The following is an 18,714-nucleotide window of genomic DNA, read 5'->3' as shown; positions in this document are numbered from 1 at the left end:
CATCAGTGTCTATGCAGACATAGTCAGGCCTCAGGCTGGAAGGAAGTTTCAAAAGATGACTCCTCAGCTTCCCACCCACCCTTCTGACCCACATCCCCACAAACCAACTCCATCTTTTATAGTGGGAACCAATACACCCCCATGCTCTGTAACTCTCTAATTAAGAGGAACTTGCCCATCACCTCTAGCCCCTGTGCCCTGTATCCTTCTTGATTCATCACTAGTGGCTTGTTTCTCCACAGGCATCAACATTATGATTGATGGCTCCACAAAATGTTTTTATTGAGCCAAACTAAAGGCCTCTTCAGCTCAGTTGACCAGATAAGCACTGGAGGTACTGCAGAAGTCATCCCCTTCCCCCATTATCACCTCAAAAGTTTAAAAGGAGCACTTTATCTTACCAGCATACTTTCATACCCCATCTTTTTACCAGTGCTGACCTAGATCCTTCTGTGATCTCTGCCTAAAGGAAACTATGAGGGGGGCTGGGATTGTGGCTCAGTGGTAGAGCACTCGCCTCGCACAGGCGGGACCCGGGTTCAATCCTCAGCACCACTAAAAAATAAAGATGTTGTGTCCACCGAAAACTAAAAAGTAAATATTAAAAAATTCTCTCTCTTTCTCTCTTTCTAAAAAAATGGAAACTATGAGGAAATTATGGAGTTGATGCATACTACTTCTCCATCAAGAAGTATTTTCTTTGGTCTGAAACAATGCACCAAATGCCAAGTGGGTTTTTAAGGCTAGATTGATATCTACAGCTTTCCCTTGAGCTAAGATATTTTTTCAACTGCATTGTTGATAAAAACTTTAGCTTACAAACAGATCTGTGCTATTTTTAGCATGAAATCCACACTTAACTTGCCTTTGTAGCACTATTATAAATGGAAAATAAAACCAGTCCTGATTAGTTAAAATAAAATTATATAACCTCATTAAAAAGTGTAATTCAAAAATAAATCTAAAAAGTAAATGATATAAAAAAGTCTTTTCTTTAATTTTCCTTTTTTTCAATCTTCAAGGAGTAGCATCCAATCAGAACTGGGATGTGGTGAATAAATCTGCCATTTTTACCATCTACCTTTTGGGATAGACTTTTTGTAGGCTCCTAAAGATACCTATGTTCCAGCCTGTGAATATGCTATCTTAAATGGCAAAACAGACTTTGTAGATGTGAATAAGTTAAGGATCTGAGGATGGGAAGATTTTCCTGGATTATCCAAGTGGGCACATTATGGCTTCTTTTTTTTTTTTTCTTCTCAGTATATTTTTAGTTGTCAATGACCTTTATTTAATTTATTTATATGTGGTGCTGTGAATCAAACCCATTGCCTCGCACATGTTAGTCAAGTGCTCTACCACTGAGCCCTAGCCCCAGCCCCACATTATGGCCTCTTATGAGAGGAAAGCAGGAGGTCAGAGGAGGGGATGTGACAAGGGAATCCGAGAGATGCAGCATTGTGAGCCAAGGAAGTGGGCCACCTCCAGACACTGGAAAGGGCAAGGAAATGAATGGATTTTCTCCTAGGTTTCCAGAAGAAACACAGTTCCACCAACACCTTGATTATGCCCTACTCTATGAGTTTCCCATGGCGCCCCATAACAAACTATCACAAACCAAGTGGCTTGAAAAAACAGAAATGTGGGGCTGGGGATGTGGCTCAAGCGGTAGCAAGCTCGCCTGGCTCAGCAACACATACAAACAAAGATGTTGTGTCCGCCAAATACTAAAAAATAAATATTAAAATTCTCTCTCTCTCTCCCTCTTTCTCACTCTTAAAAAACAAACAAACAAACAAACAAACAAAAAAACCAGAAACGTACTCTCTCATTGTCTTGGAGGTCAGAAGTCCAAAACCAAAGTGTTGGAATGGTTTCGCTCCTTCTGAAGGTTCTAGGGAAGTCTGTTCTTTACTCCTCTTTTAGCTTCTGGTGGCTTCAGCTATTCTTTGGCTTACTGCTTACTGGCGATGGCTTTGGGTGGGCAGTGCTAAAGCCCATCTAAGCCACCCCTAGGTACCACTTCTGTCTGAGTGGGATAATTAAAAGTGGTTTTAATTTTCACATTTACTCTTTCTCTTTCAATTTTTCTATAAATGAAAAATAGTAAAGATCCCGCCCCCCTCTCTTTTTTTCTTCCTGGGGAATGAACCTAGAAGTGCTTTTACCACTGAGTCACAATCCCCAGCTCCTCATCTTTTTAAAATTTTGAGACAAGGTATCACTAAGTTGCTTAGGGCCTTGCTAGTTGCCCAAGCTGGCCTCAAACTTGTGATCCTCCTGCCTCAGCTCCTGAGTCACTGGGAATGTGCCACCTGTGCCTGGCAAGACCTCTTGTTTTTAAAAAATAAACATGGTTATTGTGCATACAGAAAAAAGTTTGAATAGTTAAAAAAATAGTGGCGGTGATTCTCTTTTGCGGACAAGATTATAAAGGACTTCTATGTTCTGCCTTATTTATTTCTGCAGTGTTTTCATTTTAAAGGTAATTTTACATTATATTTGTTACTTTAAAAGGAGGGTTTTGGTACATTAAAGACATTAAACACACATTGCTCTTAGAAGTGTCTCTGAGCCAGGCATGGTGGTATATACCTATAATCCCAGCTACTTGGGAGGCTGAGACGAGGATCACAAGTTCAAGGTTAGCCTGGGAAAGTTAGTGAGACCCTGTCTCAAAATAAAAATAAAAAGGGCTGGGAATGTGGCTCAGTGGTAGAGCGCTTGCCTAGTATATACAAGGTCCTGGGTTTAATCCCCAGTACCATGCCCTCCCCACCAAATTTTTTTTTCTCTGAAAATATGGGCAGGGTAGTGATTTGAAAATAATCTTTTTATTCATTTTTTAAGTTGTAGTTGGACACATACCTTTATTTATTTATACATGGTGTTGAGGATCGAGCCCAGTGCCTCGCACATGCTAGTCAAGTGCTCTATCACCAAGCCACAACCCCAGCCCTTGAGAATAATCTTTTAATTTTTGTTCTTAAATTCATGGGAAAGCTAATACATGGATACACACATAATTAGAGTGAGAGTGAGTCAACTGATGCAACATGCTCGAGAGTGTTCCCTGGAGGGTAACTGCAGAGCTGGCAGCCATCTGAGAGATGCCTCCCAAACCCCAAGTCCCCAACATGGGGAAGGGGCCCATGGAGCAGGCAGCTGCCATTCAGGAAACCTTTGAGGCAAAGGCTCTCGGGTGTTTCTCTCAGCTTGCCTCCTGCCTCCAGCAGCCCAAGTGGAGTGGCATTCCTAGTGCCACTCCCAACCTGGAAGTTATGAAATCAACAGATTGCTCTTCCTAGTACTTTTATTGGTTACAGATACATAGGAGGACTTTTTAGTTTATTATTGAAATCATTATCTATCCACTCCTAGGAACCAGTTCACAGAACTAAGGACTGACAGCAACAAATTCATTCAGCAATAATTGCTTGAGCCCCGGCTCTCGCCAGGTCTTATTTGGATAAGTCAGCCAGTTATGGTCCCTGCCTCATGAGATGGTTAGCTAGTGAAATGGATGAATGGTAATAAAAGAATCATGCCAGCAACTGTGTAACTATTAACAGGTGCTGAAGCACATTATGTGCTCTACAGGAAAAATACAAGGAGAGAGTGTTTTTTTGCTTTTGTTTTCAGTGCTGGGGACTGAACCTGGAGCCCCGTTCTGCTAGGCAAGTGTTCCACCGCTCAGCTACATTTTCAAACTTAGGTTACAGGATTTTTAAAGCAGAGACTTTCAATCTATTAGTAAAAAATTACATTTTTTAACTCAGCATATATAAGAGAGTTAGCTAAAAGGCCAAGAAAGAATGTTCTAAACAGAGGAAACAGTATGTATAAAGATTCCTTATTTTACAGAAAAGGAAATAGATAAAGATGTGAATTGCTCAGGCTGAGGCAGGAGGACCACAAGTTCGAGGCCAGCCTTGGCAACTTAGTGAGGCCTTGTCTCAAAATAAAAAACAAAAAGGATTGGGAATATAGTTCAGTGACAGAATGACCCCGGGTTCAATTCCCAGTCGGGGGGAGGTAGAGGAATGTGATTTGCTCAAGGTCCCATAACTCAGTACTCTAAGTCCAGCTCTCCGGACTCTGTAAGCTTAAGATTCGTTTTTTTTTTGGTTTGTTTGTTTGTTTGTTTTTGTGTGTGTATGTGTGTGCGTGAACACAAGCATACAGTTCTGGGAATTAAACCCAGGGCCTTGCACAAGCTAAACAAATGTTCTCTACCACTGAGTTACATCCAATCACTTCTTATTTTATTTTGAGATGGGTGTAGTTAAGTTGCTGAGGCTGGCCTCAAAATTGGAATCCTCCTGCCTCAGCCTCCTGAGTCACTAGCATTGTAAGTATATACCACTGTGTCCGGCTAAAGTTCAAGATTTTTTTTTTTATTGCCCTGAAGCCTATCAGCTCTAGTGTTCTTTTTCATTTTATCTAATTATAGGCCAAGGACTAATTATTCTCTCCTCAGGTGGCTAAGAGAAAAGAGAACAGCGGCAGGAGGCTATGTTTACAAAGAGCCCATTTAATTCAACATGCAAAACAATGCACCTCAGCTCTTACCCCACCTGGCTTCATGCCTGCTCTGCAAGGGTTTGTTCCTTCCTGGTAGGGACTGGCAGGGAGCCACCTTCTGCTTAGGTCCTGACTTTTATGAAAGGACATTTACAAAAATGTCCAGGCAGGGTTTAGACTTGGTTTAAAGCTCAGGAAAGGAAGTCGCCCAGCTTTTCTATTTCCCCACATTGATGGCACACCTGGCTGCCCACACGTTCCCACAGTGTCAGTCTCCTGCTATCGTCCCTGTGACTATGGTGCATGGTTAGCTGCGTAAATGGCTTCAGCTATGCAGTATGAAGGTAATGTAAGTCCAGCAGGTGAAATAAAGCCCACAACAAGGAGGTCAGTCAGGGTCAGGATGGAATATGAGAAGGAGAGGGAGCCAGGTGCAGTGGCACATGCCTGTAATCTCAGTGACTCAGGAGGCTGAGGCAGGAGGATCGCGAGCTCAGAACTAGCCTCAGCAATTTAGTGAGGCCCTAAGCAACTCAGAGAGACCCTGTCTTAAATAAAAAGGAGTAGGGATTTGGTTCAGTGGTTAAGTGCCCCAGTACCAAAGGGAAAAAAAAAAATAGAGGGGTCAGAGGAGGCAAGGGCCTTAGGCCAATTTCAAAACAAGCAAGAGAAAAACAGGATGATTATATACAGTTGTACAGTTTGTACACTGTATAAAGAACCCAGTAGAGTGGATGAGAGAGGCCTGGAATCCACACCTAACTCACAAATTGGAGGACACAAAGATGGTCCTCCTTTGCTCTCAGAGGCCAGAGAGGAATGGCTTAGTAGGGCATCTGGTCAGAGAGTTGGAAACAATCAACACATACAACAGCACATCTAAGATCCCACCATTAAGCCTAGCAAGGCCAGCATTTTGGGTTTTATACCCTACGGGCCTACAGCCAGATAAAGGCTGGTGGTTGGTGTCACTGTAGTGGTGACAAGCTGGGATCATAGGGGCTACTGGCTGACAAGTGGAGGCTCCTCAGTTGCAACACCATATCACAGCAGATCCACGATCCGCCTCCATCTTCATTCTCCTTCATTCAGGGTCAAAGCAATCCTGGTGCACCCTGAAGGTCAGCTCCCCTCCTGAGATGGGAACCACTAAGTTAAAGATGCTACTGGTTACATACACCCATGTTAAAATCCAACCCTGACACAAAGGTAAACAATTAAAAGTAAAAACAGCCTCTGCCAAACTAAAAAATTAAAATCCTTCTCTGTCAATGACCTCCTCGCTGCGCATTGTCATGTTCCAAACCTGTTTGCTTCTCACTGGAGCCTGTAATTACTCTGCCCCTCATCGGGCTGATGACCAGTACCGTCCTTATTTTGCAGCCCTCCCTCCACCTCTGGCCTGAGGGCCAGCTGCTTCCTGCCATCTTAAACTCTGTCTTCTCAGAAAGCTTGCCCTGAACATGCCAAGCCACCCTGCTGCCCGCCTCCCACTGCTGCTCCTCCAGGCCAGCGGACTTCAAAGACTCAGTCCATTATGAATTCCGGGGTCAACTTAGCCCTCAGCCATGCTCAACAAAACTTCTATTCATCTCCATACACCCAGGCTCGTTTCTCACTGTGGTTAACTCAGGCCTTTAAGACCTCAGTCTCCCGCTTCCACCCGCTCACCCCTCATCAGCAGTGGCCTTGGCTGTTTTAGAGGAAATGAAGGTTTTTTCCTTAGTAGGAACCCTAGTCATCACCCCTGAACTTCACCCTGTAGGCTAAGTAGAAAGAGCCATACCTGTCCCCTCACCAGTCTGAGAGGAAGGCAAGTTTCCCCTCCTTGCAGTGTTACCAGTTTCCTAGGATCTCAAAAGATCATCCATTTTTTTCTACCTTTCTCTCTCGCACCAGGCTCCTTTCCTCAAATACAGCTGTCCTTTGGTTTCAGCGGAGGGACTGTCTCCAGGACTCCCCACTGATACCAAAACACATTGATGCTCAGGTCTCATAAAAAATGGCACACTATTTGCATATATCCTATTCTCCTTTATACACTAAATCATCTCCCAATCACTTATAATATTTAATGCAATGACTACATATCCCTTCATTTCCATGGATTCAGCATAGTACTTGGCACATGGCAAATTTAAATTTTGCATTTTGGAAATTTCTGGAATTTCCTTGGAATATTTTTGATCTGTGGTTGGTCAAATCTGCAGTTGAGGAACCTGCAGATATATCCTCTGCCATTAAACATGGTCAAACTTCCTTATTATAAAAAAATCATTCTAAGTTAATACCAAACTCTAACTGAAACTTGGTTGGATCACCATGGAAAAACAACATGGAATGGTACAGAGTCTTTGCCTCTGTAATTCCACTTTATGGAATATGCCCTGGAGAAATAACCTACAAAAGAAAAGAAAGCCACTTGCACAATAATGTTCAAAACAGAGATATTTACATGTGCAAAATGTTAGAAATAGCCTGATTTTCAAAAACAGGTTGACAGTAAAGCATATTTGGTATCAATGCAGTGGGAAATCATAGAAGTAATGAGATATTTGAAGTGACAGACATATGAAGTAGATTGATATAGAGAAATCAGTAGATGAAGCACATTTTAATACATAAAATATATATTTAAAACCACAATTACAAAACTTACTGAAAAAACTTATTATAGTTTTATGTATGTTTGCTGATAAAGAATAATTTTATAATAAAAATTTTTATCCTACCTTATTGTTTCTTCTGATTGCCACTTTCCTCCCCTGCCCTGTTGCCATTCTCGGGTGACCACCGATCATCTTTATTTTCTTTCTCCCAGTTCCCTCCTTTCCCCTCTGTGATTTGGCTTTCACCTCCAGTGTTTTACTGAACTGACACCCTAAGCAATCATCAGGACTTTCTTCTAGTTAATTCTGAATTTACTTAAATTGGAGCACAATTGGGTCATGGTCTTCAACTCTGCACCCAAAACCTCTGGGGAGATTCTGTCAGGCAAGCCAACCCACCTCTGTGTTGTTGACTCCAAACCTACCGCTCCATCCCCAACCCCACCTCAGCTTCTGTCCACCTGGACATCCTCATTGTCACCCAAAGTGTATTCTTCATAACTAAAACTAAACCACTCTTCATAGTGTCTCTTTAAACTTCCTAATTTCTAGATAATGTCACCAATATGCTCCCAAACTCAAAACAGCTCACACCCTCATTCTAGTTAGGGTGACCAGCTTACAGTCACCCTAGGGTCATCCCCTTGCTGATGCTGCACCTCACCCCATGGAAAGCCCTCTCTGGTGTTCTGTCTATTCACAGCTTGCTCATCTTCAGGGCAAGGCCATGTTCCACTTCCTGTGTGAAGTCTTTCCTAATTACTCGAGTTCACAATGATTCTTTTCCTCTCAGAATCCTTCTGGAGTCTACACAGCATAATCACAATGGCACCCAACACACTGTCCATTTCTTTTGCCTGACTCTTACTTGGCCATTCACTGGTGGGCTCCCACATCATCCTGCACACCCAGCTGCAGTGTGTGTTTCTCTCCTAAGCCTTCCCTGGCTCTCCCAGGCTCAGAAACCACTCTTTGGGCTGGATTACCAAAGCATCCATTCCCATCATTGAGTTTCCATCCCCTTATATTCAACTTACTCACTAGAATGTTCCCTGAGTTCCTTAAGGGCAAAGATTATGCTTTCTACAATAAGGCACTAAAGATATGTTGCTGACATGCAGTACTGTCACACATACTCATCGTCCCACACATCCATCTTCCACTCCAGACTACTGTCTCCTCATGGACAGAGGTTGAATCTCATTTCCTTTACATCCCATAGCGACTACAAATAAAAATAGAAAAAGACTTTGGCAAATATATGTTGACAGTCTACTTAAAATAAGGATTTGTGAAGACAATATGCAAACATGAATAACCTATAAACCTGAAAACTGTACTTTCTGGGGAATACGGTCTTATCAAGTTGTCTTAAAACACTGTACCTTGCTATTTTGGGGCCTGCATAACACGTCTCTGTACTTAACAGTGGTTCTGTCACTTAAAGGTGTTAATAGGATGCCCAAAGTGGAAGTTTTCAGTTGTGAATGCCACCCATCTAAAATCAGAACAAATCAGAGATGAAATCAGCGTCCTTGACAAGTGGCAATAACCTGCAAGGAAGGGGGTACAGGTGGCTGGCTGCCAAGAGTCTGGTGTTGCAGAAAAGTCTGGCTACACAGTACATCTTACACCATCCGAGATAAGCCTTTGGCACAACTTTCCTCATATGGGAAGGGATATTTATTTTCATCCAGTGGTCCAAGACCTGCTCCTTTCACATGGCAACAAGCACGTTAGTCTCAACTATAATCTTGCTGACTCAGAAGCAGCTAAGGTTTCATTTCTTTACCAGTCAGGAAACACCATTACAAGGTGACTAGGATATTTTATAATTATATTATATTACAAGGTGACCAGGACAACAATACTCTCAAGATAAGATGTCTGTTTCTCTGACAATCACCTGGTGGTGGAGCTTCACCAGCCAAACATACATGACAACTTGTTCACTAATAATTCCAGGCAGCAGGGAGGGCATCCGCCCCATCTGGGACAAATGTTTGGGTAGTCAGAACCATTTGGAGGAAGAGGCAGATCTTGCTTAGCAAACATTTATTACTGCATAATCCGAGCTGTGCGACAGGCCATATGTCCCTCAAATCCAAGTTCTGGATCCTCAGGAGGAGGCTTTGCCAGTGCTGAGTTGGGCAGACTCCACTGCTGGTAGAAGGCAGGTGTCAGTCCCACGGGACTAGAAGATAAGATTGATGTGTGGCGTGACTAGTCTATATGACAACATGATTTCAGTATCATGTCTTTGGTGCTTTATTGTGTCTCTACCCTTAAAAAACTCCGCTAACATTCTGAGGTGATGTATAGTGTATGTGTAGAGGAAAGATGAGAGAGGAAGACAGCTGCCAGGTCATCCCCTCTGACTGTGAGCAGCTCCAGAGACCTGGAGTAGCAAAGAGCAAGGTGCCTAGGCCATTCCTGCTCAGGGCATCTTCCCAATGGGCAGTTACCTGACAATCATCATCTTGGAGGAAAAAGGGGCCTCCTAGTTGAGAGCCAAACAGAATGTAACTGATGGAAAAGGAGGAAGGAGGCTTTGACAGGCCTGGGCACAGCCCTTTAAAACAGCTCAGATACGAACACAGACACCCAAATACAAGGTGAATTCTCCAGCTGGCACCTGCTACCCTGGGGAACCGGGAATCCAGAGAATCTGAAAAGATCCAGGAGAAAGAGAGGCTACGCAAAATAAAGCCCTGCAGTATGGTTCTGATATATTTAAACAGCAAAAGTTAAGAGGCAAAGAAAACTATCTTAAGACTTGCTTTCTTTTCCTAATTTTTAAATATCTTATTTGAATCAAGAGAGACTGCTTCATTTGGATGAATGGACTCTGGGGTTTCTGGGCTCTGTTTTTAAGACACACATCCAAGCACTCATACTTTGGGCATGCACTCTTCAAGAAGAAATGAAGAGGCTGTCTAAAGAAACACCTCTGAGAAGTATTTACCATTAGCCATGACAATAGTGAAACAAAATAAGCATTTCAAACTAAATACTTAGTGATTTTCTTAGAGATTACAACATGGAATCTGAATGTCACTGGTTTAATAAAGTTATGGTTGCTTAATGCAGGAAAGCTCAGAAAACACTGAAAAGCATATGAAGAGCCATTCACTTCAAATCCATTACTCAATGACAGTCATCCATTATTTGGCATAAGCTCTTCTAGAATATTTTCACATTTTTCTTTATTTTATTTTACTTACATGTGGTGCTTAGAATCAAACTCAGTGCCTCACACATGCCAGGCAAGAGCTCTACCACTGAGCCACAATCTCAGCCCTCATATTTTTCTTTATAAAAATGGTATCATTCTTGATATACTATTTTGCATTTTTCTTCATTGATTATATAAAAATTTCTGCTATCAACAAACTTCTATAAATGTTCTTAATGCTTTTGCAGTAATTTGTGTGAACCTGACCAATCCCCATTTGCTGACCCTTTTGATTGTTTTAAATATTTCATATTATTAATCATGTTGTATTAATAACATATGTACAAGTATTTTTAAATACACCTCTGATTTCTAAATATCCCTAGAATAGCAATTTCTGTCATTTTAAGGCTTTTGTTATATAGTCAAAACTACTGGGCAAATCTAAAATATGTTCTTATTCAGTTATTTTAAATATCTCATACAGTAGTATGTATCTCTTCTATGTAGGAAACAGTTTTGTGAAAAAATCATTTGCATGGAGTCAAAACATTTCAGATAGGCTAAGTCCTTATTTACTTGAGGCAAATGGAACACCCAGAGCTCAAAATATTGATGTTTTGATAAAAAGTTGGGTAACAACATCCAGCCAGTTTAGCAAAGGTGGTAGGGCATGGAGCTAGTGAAAACTAGATCCAGGGCATGGGCCAGGGTTGGCCAGACAACTCTCCATAGAGGAAAGCCCATCCTTGGCCAAAAGATGCCTCATTGACCTTGGCCAACTGTCACACAAATTTGTACTCTTGGCCAAAGGGGAGGTTGGATGATGGAATGTGAATTACTCAGCAAAACTCATCCTAACCGCTGGGTAAGCACCCAAAGCACATGTCCAAATGAAAGGTGTGTCATCTTTCTATAATAGACAGGATATCTGGCTAGAAAATACAGCCAGCCAGCTCATGACAAAATTAAAAGTTCAACATTACTTAATGATCTTATAGTTTATCAGTAATTCCTATCAAAAGCCCTTAATAAGTTGCTATGTAGAAAGTGTGCTGGTATCAGCCAGGTCCGCTCTAGGCCACAGCTGTAACAGAGGGCACCAGCACTCCAGGGGTCCCCTGGAAGGTTAAGCCCTCTTGATGATAAATTAGAGACACATATCTTTCATAAAGGTCAAACTGGCCAGATAACATTTTAGTCAGTAGTTTAAAAAAATAGTTATTAGAAAGGTAATGTGCTTCAGTTGGTCAAGAGGAGGAGACTATTCTCAAAAATGGAATGAAAAGATTGGGAAAAGTGGTGGTCCATGAATTATTCTGGGCTGCCCAGGAAGCAGCCACATTAGAGGAGCCTACCTTCACTTAGGAGCCTGGTTTGGTGGACACTGGCTTGGTCTGCCAGAAGGAAACAGTCTAACCCCGTGGGCTCCACTGATGAAGGAGCCAAGTAAAGGCAATTGTTTATTTTGTACCAAAATATATTTACTGAACAATTACCACAACCAACTCTACTTGGTCTTCACCTAATTACAAAGCATGCATGCATCCTGTTTAACAAGTCAAGCACTGAAGCATATAAAGTAAAAGTTCCCCTTGACTCTCCTTTTCCCTCCCCACACATAAATCCCACTTGCCAGAGGTAAATAGCTGAATTTATCTTTTCAATCCTTGATGCTTATCCATGGCATTCTCCCACTTAAGGAAATGTACCTAGGAATTCCCCCACCTGAACGGCTTGCCCTGGCTTCTTAGTTACTCACTAGTCTCTGCTTTCTATAATTGCTCCTATCCAAAATGACCTCCCTTTGCCTCTGCTCACTTGCAAGGAGGTTTCCTCCTGAGACAAGTAGTTCCTTTCCCTGTCCTTTATGTCTCACGTGTGCAGAGCTGATCTGAGCAAAGTCACCTACCTATTCAAACTACATCTCTAATGGTAGAGAAAGTGACTGAAGGCCAGGTGAGCTTTCCTCACCAGCAAGCACTGTGCAGCTTTTCCATTTCAAATTAAGATCACTCCTCACACTGGCCTCCCCCACTGAAGGACTAAAGGCCCCCACAACACAAAACACACCAAGTCTGTCCTCTGCTACAGTCAACTGCTCGTGCTCCACAATTCTTTCTGATAACCAGGTCAGCTGAATACATGGAGACAAAGGGGCATTTCATATACACGCTGTTCCTATTTTGGCAGTTAGAAATAATACTCCAAATGCCAAGTCTTCACAGGACAAATCTCTCTGTGCATGTCAAATGCACTAAGAGGGCTCCAGAGAAATGGAGGATATTGAATTTGAGGGCTGGGGATGCATTTAAGTCAAGATAAAATTTGAAAGTATTATTTAAAAAAAACTTTAAATCTTGGTAAATATGAAATGATTGCTATCTCTTATTAAGTGAGTATTCTATATACTTCCATTCACTTAATTCTCCAAATAATCCTGTAAAACAGATGGTCATTATTCCAGGCACTCAGAGTTTATATAACCTGCCCAATGTCACACAGCAGGAAGTAAAAGACTGGGATTTGAACTCAGGTCTGTCAGCTCCAGAGGCCAGACTGCCTCACTTCCCCAAGGATAGGCTTAAAAGTCCTCATGGCCCCCAAGATCTACAGAAGGTTACATCTGGTGGAGCTGGAGAAAATCTTGCAGCCATCCAAGGTGCTTGCTCCTCCTGTCAAGCACTGTCCCTTTCCACTGGCCCTCTGGAATGCCACAGCCCCATAGACAGGAAGTTGAGACTCAAATTCCCAACTTTGCATTGTTTTTTGTTAGTTGGTGCAAATTTTAAAAAGAAAAAACCTTTCTGAGGTTGGAATGTGTGAGGAAAAATAATTATTTTTAAGGTGGCGAGAATAAATATTTAATTAGACAGTTTGAGACTAAATTTTGCCTGGCTTTGTAGTATCTAAGACAATAAAACAAACCCTCAACTACACAGCTAATTACAGACTACTAAATTATTTTTATTAAAACCCTGTGGACTATTAAATATGAGAGATGAAGCAATGTGGTGTTGTAAAATAGCTCTAGTCTAGAAATTTGGACTCTAATTCTGACTCAGACACTAGTAACCACCAACAATCATTTGCATGGTGTATGAAGTTGGCAAGGTGTCTTTACATACTTTCTACATTAGTTTGGTGACCTCAGGGAAAGACACTTAACTCTTGGTGTCTCATGTCAAAATCTGGAAATAAGAACATTAAGATCCCCTCCTCAGATTTATAACATCCTAAGAGGAGGATATGTACCTTACAAATATGTCTTTTAACAATTCTGGGAAGATGTATTCTGGACATAAAAACTGTATTTTCTGTTCAGTTTCTGAAAAATATTACTTGGCTAAATTCAGGTATAGCTCATAAAATGTCTGCTACCAACTACTTGCTTGGTTTCTTGAAAGTACCATATTGAGGCCCTGGGTTGGATTCCCATATGGGAACTTCCCTCTGTTCAACAGCCACTATCATGCCTAACACTAGCAGATCATCTTACAAATACAACCTCACAAAGCAGATGGGTTTGGAGGAAGGACTTGAAGAAACCTGCCTTCACAGGCCCTCTGAGCAAAGTCACCTATTCAAACTACACCTCTAATGGTACAGAAAGTGACTGAAGGCCATGTGAGCATCACTCTCAAGAAGGTATGTCAGTACCTGCAGCACCACACCATTCTTTCTAATTCTAAGTCACACAAATAACTCCTTCAAGGATTGCCACTTCTGACTTTTTAATGTTTCTGAAATTAGAATTCACCTTGGAATCTATAAAATTTTGATCTGGCAGCATTATTTTACCTAAAAGTTGTTGTAAATTTCTGGTGTGTCTTAGAATCAAGGTAATATAGTCCTACAAAACCATAACATCCATTATATAGATTTAGATTTAACTTGATTCAAATCATGTCTCTCTCCCTGATTGAACAATTACCTTTAATAATGGCTAAATAGGCAATATATAAGAGGGCTGTCAGTCCTGTTTCCTAAGAGAAGTAGTGTAAAAGGCATTCCATCATTATCTCATAAAACACAGGTATGGATTTCAAAGGCAAATTAACCCATATAAAAACCACTCTGATGCTCTGAAAAGGTACCATCCCACAGCAAACTGGAAAGGGAACATTTTACTCACACCCTCCTGATCTATCTAGCCTTGACACATTTTCTTGCTTAATTCACAACCCTCCAACCCAGTAATATCACTGATTCCCAAAATACACTCAGCCCAGGAGGAGCAGCTCTCCAGCACAGCTGTCTTCTCCTGCCCTCCTCGGGTATTTCGGTGAGCTATGTGACACAGAGAGGACCACAAGAAAGAATTTAACTCTCAGGCCCCATAGCTCCCATTGCGCTACAGGCAGGTGCATCCCGCCAAACCCCAGACTGGCATTTGAAACAGAAGAAACTGCACTGCTGGATGGGGGCTGTAGTTTTCCTGAACTCCATCTCTATGTTTAAAACTAGGGCGACAGCCGTCTTTGCTACTGTAAACTAATCTGATGGGCATGGGGGCAGGGAGTGGCTCTGAGAAGGCTGCCAATAGGCCATGATTGAGCAAAGTCAAGGAGTGAAATCATTATTTCTCACTGTTTGCAACCCCAGAAACTCCTTCACTAGGATTTTTAGAAGTGAACCATCCCACTCCTTTGCAGCCCGGAGTAAAAAACCCAAGCCTCTTGTAAAGTAGAACTAGCTTTTGTTTACATATGCTTTCTAACAGTACACTGAAATCTGGAAGAAAAAAAAAAAAAAGAATCAAAGGAAAGTTGACAATGAGGTACACACAGTAGTTAGGAGCCCTCAAGTTGAGGCATGTCTATTAAGAGTTCCTGGCTGTGAGCACTAACTCTGACTTCAGCTCAGCTTCTGGAAAAAGAAAACAATTTGGGGCTCTCCTCTGTTCCAAGATCAAGGACTGCAATTGGATGGGTAGCAAACGACCCAGAATTGTTCAAACATACTAGAAACCTTGCTGGCATCTCCCAGCAAGACTCACAGCTGTAGGAGGCAGGGATACAGGCAACAGACCTACATCATGGAGAAACCTCAATTCTCCTCCTCTCCACTCGGATCATGCTGTCAAAACTCACTATTACCCAGTTGGTTACTTCATGGAATTTACAGTATCAGAAATCAAGTCCTACCCATTCCCCTAATATAAACAGTAAACACTTGCTATGGACTGTTTCCAAACCTCACGTTGTACTAATTTGAAGGTGATTTTTTTTTTTAAAAGGCATTTTAAAGAGTACTGCAACATGGTTATTCACAAGGACGCACCGGAAGCCCAAGAACTTGAGCTCCCAAACGCAACCTTTTCTCCCCTCCCTTTTCCACCTCTACTCCCCTGCACAGCGCGGCCAGGGCAGTCACTCAACCCTCTGGGAGGCCACCGTGCTCCAGCAACGATGTTCACTAAACAGTAGCCGATCACGAAGGGTCTGAACCCTGATCGCGAACCTATTCTGAAAGCCCCACAAGCTCTCAGCAGCTAGAACTGTCCAAATCTGCTTCCCCAAACTAGCCAGGGCTGCAGCATGTGGGTTGAACCCTGGGGTCCCAAGGTTTGGACAGGCAGAATGTCCCCCTCCCCCAAGTCTCCCCTCGCTCTCTCCCTTGTCACTCTTTCTTTGGCAAATCACTGGGGAAAACCAGAGAGGCCAGGAGATGTCAGGCCCAGGAGTAAGGAGAACGGAGGAGGGACGAGGAGCGAGGTGAGGTAGTTTTGAGGGGAAATATCAGGCCAGGGCAAAGGAGCGGCAGCGCCACATCTAGGGGGTAAGGACCCCGAGGTGGGTTCGGAGGGGGGGAAGGAGGGAGGAAGGAAGGAGGGCATGGGAGGAGTGGCTCGGGGGGCCTGTCTACCGGCCGCAGGGAGCCCCAGAGAGGGACGGAGGGAAGGAGGCCGGCGGGGCAGACGCGGCTGGGGGTGGGGGCGGGGGCGGCGGGGATGGGGAGCCCGGTTCCCCTCCCCCAGCCCGGCCCGGGCCTCCCGCTGACTCAGCCCCACGGCGTCCGTCGCCTCGGCCCGGACTCACAGTGCGCGAGGCGGCTCCGGCGGAGGCGACTGGGGAGGGGGGACGGGCGGCGGGGGCGCTGCGGCTGAGGCTGCGGCTCCGGCCGGCGGCTCTGGGGCGGAGGGTCCTAGCAGAGGCCGCCGCGGTCTCCGGCTTCAACGCACAGAGACTGCGGGGGAAGAGAGCACTGCGCAGGCGCGATGCGGCCACCGCTGTCAGTCCGAGCGGGGCGGGGCCAGCGCACCCGCCGTCTCCAAGGCAACCGGGTGGCGAGCGGAGGACAGCCCCTACCTCCACCACTTCTTAGCAACTGCGACGCGAGGTGCGCGCGACGAGAACAGTCCCGCTAGGTCGCCATAGCAACAAGAGGAAGACACTGTCTCGTGAACGTGCGGCGGTACCGAGGGAACGCTCTCACCTTGTCACCACGGCAACTGGGAACAGCCCCTTCCCTTGTCCTTAGCAACAGGGCAACAATTCCTCCACGTCCAGTCACAGAAGGAACAAGCGTTTACACCTGATTCTGTAGCCTTCGGGTTCTTTTCTCTTATGGCTTCTGAAAAGGCAAACAGACTATTTGCTCTCTTCCAGAGACGTGGACGAGCAGAGGCCACGTTTGATCGCCCTTCTTGGTTTGTGGCTCCCAATCACAGCTTGTTACTTTAATCAACCAAATTAAGTTTTCTGCATTTTCCTACCAGAAAGTCTGGGCCTTTATTTTTAAATCGAGCTAACGAAATCATCCCTACCCAAATCACACGAGTTTTTACCAAGAGTGTTGTCCTCCCAATTAATTTGTTAACGACTTTTGTTTCTTCCTCTGGCCCACTCTCCAACGTAGATTCGACTTCCTCACAACTAGCTCCTTCTTTGATCTGCCGGTTCGATTTTCCCACTCTAAGTCTATTTTTATCCTCTCCATCTCTCCTCTTCCTTCTCTTCCTCCCCACTGCTCTTCCCAGGGCTCCAGATGCCCACCCTCATTCTGTGTTCATTTTCTTGGTACAGATGGCTCCTGGATCTGAGACCTTGACCCTGACTCCCACGGATGTCTGGATGTCACCTCCCTACCTACCTTGTACATACTTCTTTTATTACACACATCTTACAGTATTGTCCTTTGTTTACAGGTCTGTCTCCCCGTTAGACTCTCCCTGGTGGGCAGGAATTCTGTCTTACTCATCCAGCCCCCTCAGCATCTAGCACAGAATGTGACACATTGTAGAGTTCCAAAAAAATGTTTATGTAATTGAATCAAGAGAAGACAAAGATTTTCATTCTTTCTGGCCTAACCGCTTCAGACTCTCAGTCATCATTTTCCTCATTATTGATATACATATTTTGTCTTTAAGTATGGCTGCTACTATTATAATTCTTCTGAGCCCTTTGCTCTCAATCTTAATGCCAAGACCCTAGTCCTCTATTAATCAAGACTGGCATTCTCAGTTTCATGAATCCTCGCATCTACACTATCCCAAATGTTTCCACTGAGGAAGATTTCCTCACTGGGTAATGACCTCCTCTGTGGCCCTCTCTAATCAATGTAAACTCTCTTCACATCTTACCTTTCTATCATTCCCTAACCCAGCCCTCATCAAACCCTCTTGGTGAACATCACTGGATTTGGCTGGGCTTGTTGACATACCAGAGATGCTACATTCTCTTCAAGTGACTCAGAAGTATAAACTTGCAACCTGGCATTTTCCCCCGAGTCTCTCTATCTAGCTCCTACAAATTCCACCTCAGAACTATTGGTATCAAAACACCCCAAAAGAGTCCATTTTCTCCAGGAAAAAGAAGGAGACAAATTGGTAAGAAAAGAGGGACATAGCACATACTGAATCTATGCCCTCTCCTCCCATCTACTGCCATTCTCTGGAGAGGGTTCTAGTGGACAATAAGTTTCAAGACAAATCAGTGGTTAAGATAATAGAAACCCAAGCTACACTTATTCCTAGGAACAAAGGTGAAAAACTGAAGCTGTTCCTAACTGCACCTACAAGGTTTCTGGGAGCTCTAAAGAAAGACAATGGAGAAAATTCAAGCTCAGATTATTTTTACTTCCTTCCCCTTTCTGAAGTTCCAGCTCAACTCAATGGTTGTATATGGAGAGTTGAGAGGTATAGACTTCCCTGAGTAACTCTGAGAAGAGGCAAAGATCCTCTTATCCCTAAAAAGTGGAGGACCATTCCACAAAGAATCACTATATACCAGTACCTTGACTCTTCACATGTTCACATTTTAAGCTGTGCCAATCATCTATTTCTACAAAATGAATCACTCAAACTTGTTGGTGTAAGACAACAACCATTTAATTATCTCTATTTCTGTGGGATGGGAGTTCAGTAGGAGCTCAGTTGGGTGGTTCTGGCTCAGGATGTAATTG

General features: G+C 43.4%; 1 protein-coding gene across 2 annotated transcripts in view; it reads right to left on the bottom strand.

The window, feature by feature from the left end:
* Mapre3 (microtubule associated protein RP/EB family member 3) overlaps nucleotides 1-16,531 on the bottom strand; it is a 50,306-nt gene extending 33,775 nt beyond the window's left edge. For both annotated transcript variants that reach the window (XM_076833403.2, XM_076833405.2), the window contains exon 1: nucleotides 16,350-16,531. The gene's annotated coding sequence lies outside the window, so the exon portion shown is untranslated. The remainder of the gene's footprint in view (nucleotides 1-16,349) is intronic.
* Nucleotides 16,532-18,714: the final 2,183 nt, after the last annotated feature.

The sequence above is a fragment of the Callospermophilus lateralis genome, chromosome 14 (assembly GCF_048772815.1).
Source record: "Callospermophilus lateralis isolate mCalLat2 chromosome 14, mCalLat2.hap1, whole genome shotgun sequence".
Classification (NCBI taxonomy): domain Eukaryota; kingdom Metazoa; phylum Chordata; class Mammalia; order Rodentia; family Sciuridae; genus Callospermophilus; species Callospermophilus lateralis.
Note: the sequence above shows the minus strand (reverse complement) of the source record. Positions and strands in the feature narration are given on the sequence as shown.